A 9,023-nucleotide genomic window follows, 5' to 3' on the forward strand; every position below is an offset into this window, starting at 1 on the left:
GTGCAGGGGTACAAGGTGTTTGAGGGACATGCAGTATGTCCATGAAGGCAGGGTAAAGTGACTAGGCATCAGGATAGATAATAATAAGAGTAAAATAGAGAACAGAGTAGCAGCAGCATATGATTGATGAGTGTAAAAGTGTGTATGTGTATTTGTGTTTTCGGTGTGTGTGTGTATATATAGTGTGCTGTATGTGCCATTCAGAAGGTGAATGGGCAAGACAAAATATTTAAGTTACTTTGAACGAGGTAGGTGCCAGATGCACTGGTTTGTGTCAAGAACTGCAACGCTGCTGGGTTTTTCATGCTCCACAGTTTCCTGTGCGTATCAAGAATGGTCCGCCACCCAAAGGACATCCAGCCAACTTGACACAACTGCAGGTAGCATTCCTGTGGAACGCCTTTGACACCTAGTAGATTCCATGCCCTGACTAATTGAGGCTGTTCTGAGGGCAAAAGGGGGTGCAACTCAATATTAGGAAAGTGTTTGTAATGTTTTGTACACACTGTGTATAGTCTTGTGAGTGTGCATAAAGTCAGTGCAAGATTGGGTTAGTGCAGATAGTCTGGGTAACCATTTCATGAACTATTTTGCAGTCTAATGAATATTTTGCAGTCTTATGGCTTGGGGGTAGAAGTTGTGACTGTCTCAAAGTTTGATCATGTTCAAGCAAAGCATTCATTATGAACTACTATAATGATCTACTATAATTTCTAAGTTACTAATGACTAAAACCAAGAGTGAGTGCTGTCTGAAACAGGTATCGTGTGGGGTTAAAGGGATCTTCCTAATGGGTCATTTCATCAACAGTACCGTGTCTCTGCCACCAGAGAGAGCTCTAGCCTTGTTTATATCAACATTGCATACTGTATGTTGTGGTCTATTGTGTCTGTCTCCAATTTGTCTAAAAACTCGAGGACCGTTTCTTTTGTCTGGTTACCACAACAGTCCATTGATACATGCATTTTCAGAATGACCAGCTGCTGTAGTAATTAATTCCGATGGAGAAAAACACTGCAATTTGTACACAATCATTGGAACTTAACTTCTTTCTAAATTGACAGATTTTTTAAATCTCAGGTAAATGACAATTAGAGTCCTTTTACATGTCTTCTTTATGTCATTTCTCTAATCCCAGGAGGGCAGAATATTTCCTGGTGCATGCTGGGTAATGTCATTTTGGCTGTCATAGTGTCTGACAGAAGGTGTAATGTTGTGTCCCCACACAAATTGAATTAAAATATAATCCGATTTGTAACTAAGAGTATACCATTGTCTATTACCTTGAATCACAATTATTGAAATGAGAATTAACATTGTTCTTGTCTTTTTTTTTAAACATCTCGATCTCCTGTATAATCACTGTTTTCAATCTATAACTGAGGCGGACATGATGCATGCATGCCAGGCATACTAATGCTTTGTGAATGAACCTTTTTGTTTCCGATAGGTCACAATTCCTCATTTCTGGTTTCATTGGTCAGATAAGGTGCATAGTGTTTGCGCGTGTGTGCTAGGGAATTCCTCTCACTCATAACATCAACAGTGTAAGTTCTCACACTCTTTTGCAGGAATCTTTAGGAATAAGAAAAGTTTATGGCAAGGGGCACTTGTCTTTTACTTTGTCAAGTATCTCAGTACCAACCCCACCCTGTCCACCCCCCACTGATCTCTTATTGAACAGCAATGATGGGGGTGAGACAGACAGTAACAGCCATCCCCATTGATTATTGGATTGGTTTTCATCTCCCTGTAGATGTATATACGCTCCCTTGGTGCCTGGGTGCTGAGGTATTAGCTGCTCTTCTCTCTGTCGTCTAAGTCACACATTTGCAATGACATTCTTTAGGGGGGGATTTGAGGAGCGCACAGCAAGGTATGTATACTCATCCTCTGTGCAATTTTACTCAAACTGTTTTAATACCCATTTCAAATTTGGGGTTTATACTGCATACCTAAATTAAGGCAGCTTTTGGTCGCCACAACTATCTGGTTTACCCTGCTTGCATAATGTTTATTTAATTTGACAGACATAAAATGGCTCTCCTGATGGCCAAAGTAAACCTCTCAATTACCCTGAACACTTTTGATGAGATTAGCTGTTGATTACTTGACCTCTAGTTGGCCAGACTGTGAGCTACAGTATGGACATTCCCACAGGCATCACTCTGTGTATTTTGCAATTGCCACTGAATTTCATCTGTATTTTTACTGCATGTTTAACCAATTATCCCTCCCTCTCTCTCTCTACACACACACACAATCTCTCTCTCTTTCTCTCTTTCTTTCTTTCTTTCTTATCTGGTATCAGCCTGAATAACTTGGTCTAAGCATTTCATTTCAGAAGGCTACTAACTGTTAAAACACCCTGACATATAAACACTGATAAAAACCTGCTCAGTTGGCTGAATCCTGCTTTGTTTAACTGTCCCCTGTCACGATTAATCCTGTTTGTAATGCCATCTCTGCTTTGTTTTCCATGAGGGAGTGCAAGGGCGAGTCATTGCCCTGGAGAGGGAGTGTTCTGCCTTGGGCTCCAAAACATAGATAATAAATGTTCAAGTCATTGGAAAATGAAGCGAGCCTAAAGCATGTAGTCAGGTTTAATGTTGTCGTTCTATGGTTGTTTGCGATGGGTGAGTAAGATAGAGTGGCATGTATTGTGGTTCAGATGCATGAAATGTTGTCACTTCCTGGTCTCAAATGCTGATGACACACTATAGTAACGCAGGCGGATGGTATTGTTGATAGACTCTCTGTGCTAACTGCATGCTCTGCATTTACACACTGTCCAACAACAGAATGACTGCTATTTTTAGACCAGCTGCTCCTCTGCAGCACCCTTTAATCAGCTATTCACCAATGATTTATAGTAAGAGCCTATGTGAAACAGCTGTAGTGTTGCGAAAACCATGCGTAGGCTTATATTTAACATATTTTGAAGTTACTACATTTTTATTTGTAATAGGTACAGTAAAAGCACCAGGAGAATGCCCGCTAAAGTGGCAACGGTTGTAATGTTTCTGTTGTCCTTGCTGTCGTGGAAGTGCTGGCTCTGGTTCTGCAGATACACACTTGCTGACAGGGAACAACCATGTTTGAGACCTCTAAAACCTGGCATAGGATGTCACACAGTCAGAGTAATGGTGAGTCAACCTGGCCAACAGTACCTTGACCCAACCCGAGTCACACACTTCTGGTCATTCCATGGAATCCCACAGACAAGGCCTTGCACAAAGAGACATGAGTCAGTTAGTTAGTAACACTCACTAGGACAGCACGTTTTAGTGTAACAAAGATGAACTAGAACAATATTTAAACATGCCATCTGTTTGTGTCAACCTCCACACTGGGCAAAACTAGCTGAATCAATGTTGTTTACACATCATTTAAACCCATAAATGTATTATGATGATGTTGAATCAACAATTTTTGGACCTGCAAAAATTCATCAATGTAAGGGAATATTGTATTTCATCCAACCTTTAACCTAAATCCAATGACTGGGGGTAATTTCTGATTGATTTCATGTTGAATTCACGTTAGTTGACAAGTCAACCTAATGTAAATCCAAACTAGACATTGAACTGACGTCTGTGCCCAGTGGGCTCCTTCGCCCAGTGAGACCAGGATACTTGGATCACATTGGTTGGCAAGAAACTCTAGATCATTCAGTTACTATCACACACACACACACAATACAGTACATGCATGTACTTTCATTTTATAATGACTCAAAGTGCAGGAAATACAGCCATCATTTCAGCCAAAGCAACTAGACAGCGTGTTCTGTGTGACACCTCCTCTGGTGTCTATTTCAACAGCTCTATCCATGTATCGATCCATGTCTTCCATTGATCCAGGCATTGATTGCCTTGCAATCCATAGCCCGTCTGTTTGTTTCAGCAGGCTTTTAAATGATCAGCTATTAAGGTAAGCCCAAAGGTTAGTGATAGCCTTTATATGTATACATGAGGCATGGTGGATAGTGCAGGGATAAAGGGATTGAGAAGAGAGTGGATTAAATGGACATCTCAATATCAATGAGAAAGGTGGGGATTTCAAATAAGGTGTGTGATATGTTGTCACCAGTAATGTGAAATAACAAATTCAGAGGTACGCAATAATTGCTTTTATGTTGTCTAGTTTTCTTGGGCTGTGTTTGCACAGGCAGCGCAAATCTGATATTTTGCAACTAATTGGTCTGTTGACCAATCAGATCAGATCTTTTGCCAATAATAGAGAGTCCAGTTAACAGAGGATAAACTCTGACCCTGTTACTGAGGCCAGTCAATCCACGGGGGGGTCAAATGGTGGATGTGCCCCGTCGGATGGATTCATGGGTAATGGGATTGCTATCATTACTCCTTAGATGGTCGATTATATGTTTAATTAACTGATGGACCTTGGATAATTGAACTATTGACAGGCTTTTAGTAACATTTGTATTTTATAATAACGAGTAGGTGCCAATAAAGCTACATATTATGGGGTCCGATATGTGTGGTTCAGAACAGTATGGGGTTGTTAGAGAAGCGTGAGATAATACTGAAATGTGATTCTTTTGAATGATCTGGTGCACTCATAATTGAATCAGGACCCAATTTTTCTGTGGTTTTATTTTCATTGTACAGTTGAAGTCGGAAGTTTACATACACTTAGGTTGGAGTCATTAAAACTCATTTTTCAACCACTCCACAAATGTCTTGTAAAACAAACTATAGTTTTGGCAAGTCGGTTAGGACATCTACTTTGTGCATGACACAAGTAATTCTTCCAACAATTGTTTATTGACAGATTATTTCACTTACAATTCACTGACCCGCAATTCCAGTGGGTCAGGAGTTTACAAACACTAAGTTGACTGTGCCTTTAAACAGCTTGGAAAATTCCATAAAATGATGTCATGGCTTTAGAAGCTTCTGATAGGCTAATTGACATCATATGAGTCAATTGGAGATGTACCTGTGGATGTATTTCAAGGCCTACCTTCAAACTCAGTGCCTCTTTGCTTGACATCATTGGAAAATCAAAAGAAATCAGCCAAGACCTCAGAAAAAAAATTGTAGACCTCCACAAGTTTGGTTCATCTTTGGGAGCAATTTCCAAACGCCTGAAGGTACCACGTTCATCTGTACAAACATTAGTACTCAAGTATAAACACCATGGGACCACGCAGCCGTCATACCTCTCAGGAAGGAGACGCATTCTGTCTCCTAGAAATGAACGTACTTTGGTGTGAAAAATGCAAAACATTCCCAGAACAACAGCAAAGGACCTTGTGAAGATGCTGGAGGAAACCGGTACAAATGTATCAATATCCACAGTGAAACGAGTCCTATATCGACATAACCTGAAAGGCCGTTCAGCAAGGAAGAAGCCACTGCTCCAAAACCGTCATAAACAAGACAGACTACAGTTTGCATCTGCACATGGGGAATAAGATTGTACTTTTTGGAGAAATGTCCTCTGGTCTGATGAAACAAAAATAGAACTGTTTGGCCGTAATGACCATTGTTATGTTTGGAGGGGAAAGGGGGAGGCTTGCAAGCTGAAGAACACCATCCCAACTGTGAATCATGGGGGTGGCAGCATCATGTTGTGGGGTTGCTTTGCTGCAGGAGGCGAGCAAGGAATGTACGAGCAAGGAGGCCTACAAACCTGACTCAATTACACCAGCTCTGTCAGGAGGAATGGGCCAAAACTCAACCAACTTATGGGAAGCTTGTGGAAGGATACCCAAAACATTTGACCCAAGTTAAACAATTGAAAGGCAATGCTACCAAATACTAATTGAGTGTATGTTAACTTCTGACCCACTGGGAATGTGATGAAATAAATAAAAGCTGAAATAAATCATTCTCTCTACTATTATTCTGACGTTTCAGATTCTCAAAATAAAGTGGTGATCCAAACTGACTTAAGGCAGGGAATTTTACTAGGATTAAATGTCAGGAATTGTGAAAAACTGAGTTTAAATGTATTTAGCAAAGGTGTATGTAAACTTCCAACTTCAACTGTATATACTGCTACATCCCCACATTTTATTATGTTGAAGGAGTTCCAAAAACAACAATGAAACAACCATTTCTAACCATTAATCATGTTCTGCTGGTTACATGTCTGCAGCTGTCTCAATAATTCTGACAATGGAGCCCGTTTCTGCCCAACAGCTCACTGCCTCTGTGTGTGAACTTGGATTTAGCTCAAGGGTATATCCACCCAGCTAATGTGACGTTGCTGGAAAAAGGAAAACAAATTGGTCTGACATCTCATACAGTAGCTTGTCTTGATTGTGTGATGGCTGCTGCTGCTAATGTGTTAGGATGGGTAGACCTGCGCAGGGAGAGGGGGGTGCAGGGATGGGGGAAGGGGCACAGACTGCAAGATCAGCACAACTGGAATTGCATTGATTCAGTCAACTGCAGAGTTGGAGCTTGATGTGGAATTCTTTTATTGGAGTGAGGTTTACACGCTGGTCTCCATTTTGTTCTCATTTCTTACAATATAGCCATAATCATCTTATCCTCTTACGGTAAGCAGTAGTGTTATACAGTGTGGTGTAGCTTCATACGTGATTGACAGGATTAGCGTAATACAATGATGTGTGGATGATGTTGATTAAATGTTTTTGGCATGTAATGCATTTTCCCAGGGTCTTTATTTCCTAGCAAGCACATAATTAATACATTGATTGGTTAAAGGCCTTAATCTACTGCAAATGTGACTCTCGGTCAACAATATTTAGCATAAAGACTGTGGGCTATCCTTTATGGTGGAAGGTCTGATACTAGTATTCTATTTCAGTTTGTCTAAAGGAGACCGAGACATTTTCAGCCTGGTCTCATAGACTACACTTAACATAGTAAACATAAATCCGGGACACTCAAATTGATACGTTTGGAATGGTTACAAAAGACAGATGGTTACTTAAGGCAAAAATGAAAGTAGGGGGGCTGTTCGGGGTGGATGGGTAGGCTTAATGAGAATGTCTAGTAACCAAAAGGTTGCGAGTTTGAATCTCACCACGGACAATTTTAGCTAGTTAGCAACTTTTTGAATTACTTACTACTTTTTAGCTAGTTTGCAACTACTTAGCATGTTAGCTAACCCTTCCCATAACCCTAGCCTTAACCCTGTAACCTTACTCCTAAACTTAACCCTGACCTTAATCCTAACCCCTAGCCTAGCTAACATTAGCTAGCTAGCTAACATTAGCCACCTATCTAGAATTTGTAGCAAATCATACATTTTGAAAATTCGTAAAATATTGTATGTTACAAAAATGTGCAACATATTGTACGTTTTGCAAATTCGTAACATATAATAGAAATTGTAGTTCGTAACATATCATACAAAATGGGTGATGGGCAAACACAAAATAATACTTAATATACGAACTGTAACATATCATGTTAAAAGGTGTGTCTCAGATTTACGTACAGAATATGAGACCAGATTGACTTTTTATGAAAACCTATCCCAACACGCCCACACCCCCCACCGCCAGCCTCCATCTACCTGCAGGGATGTTTGTTTACGCCTGAAGGTTTATTCTGATTGCCTCGTATTTTCCTTGCAGTTTGTCGTCTTGCTGATCCAAACATTTCTCGTATTTCAATATTCTTATCATCCACCAGCAGTAAAATGATCCATTTTACGTCTATCTAATAAGTGTGACTATGAGTCAATATTAATTCCAGGAATCCAGCAAAATAGAGAGGTAGCAGAGGAGGGACAGGCAATAGGAGTAGTCGTAGTCGTAGTGCCTGACTCTGATTTTATACAGAGTCAGCAAGGGTGCAATATCAACCATCTCCATAGGCTTCTATTGGACACTTTAATCTTAATTGAGAGCATCACATATTGATATTCCTAAGGCCTTGCTGCCCTTCCCCTTTCAGCTACTTTCATTTAGAGGACAGCCACACTGCACTAGAGCATGGGGAATGCTTTGTCAGGCAGCCAAGAGGCCAAAGGCAAGGTCAACTCTTCTTTATAATGGCAGATGACCAGGAAAGTTGGAATTGCTGCTTTGATGCTGCTGCTGCTTTCTCTATTGGAATGTTCTGAACTTAGTGCAAAACAGAGTTAAATGTTACTCTTTCTCCTTTCTCTTATCCATTATTTTCCTCTTGTTGGGATGCAATGATGCATTTAGCTGAAATCAAATATGAGAGACTGTGAGCGTGTTTGTGTGTAATGTCTGTAGTTGCTTGAGTTATAAACGAACAGCTTTTCCCCACAACTCAAGCCAAGGCCAAGGAGAATGGTGATGTAATGCAGTGCCAGTAAAAACAAAATAATAATTTGCATCCATTTGTAAATCAAACCTAGTTCATTATAGCCGCTGGTATGATCTGATGCTAAGTGTCTGCTTTCTGTCTTTGTCTGTCACAGCTCCCTGTAACGGATTGTCATATGCACACAGTAGGCTAATATCCCAAATATCAGTTTTGTTGTTGCACTGAATAATGCATTACGTTTGAGGCTGCACAATTTCAGTGTCTGTACTGTGTGTACGTACTTGAGCATGAGGTTTTAGCAGTAATACCAGCATTTAGGAGACAACTGACTGTCTTGGGTCACAAGCAGAAAGCCCTAACAGGCCCTTTAACTGTAATAAACACCACAAGGGTGCAGTTTCTGCTCTTTAATCCCCAAACGCCTCTGTGGAGTGGCTAAACAGACCCAGATCTGCCCTGTAGATCGAGGTAGTGATAAGTCACCTGTCAGACTGGGGCGTGAGGAGAGGAAGGTGTGGGACTGTAGCTCTCTCTCCACTCCTGTGGGAAGGCTCCTCCTGCCACCTTTCCAATGACAAAAACAAACAAACAAACACACACACACACAGTGTTAATAACACAGCCAAGGGTGGCAGCTGAGTTGACAGCCCCTATCTGTGAGACTGAGGACTGAGTGCTCCAATGTTTCTCAGGCGTCACAACTACTTGTGGGGGGAGTCTCTGGGTTGATTTTGACAGGTTTATCAACTGATCAGTGCCAGATAAAAGTTCAGCGGC

Source organism: Oncorhynchus masou, chromosome 6 (assembly GCF_036934945.1).
Source record: "Oncorhynchus masou masou isolate Uvic2021 chromosome 6, UVic_Omas_1.1, whole genome shotgun sequence".
Lineage (NCBI taxonomy): Eukaryota > Metazoa > Chordata > Actinopteri > Salmoniformes > Salmonidae > Oncorhynchus > Oncorhynchus masou.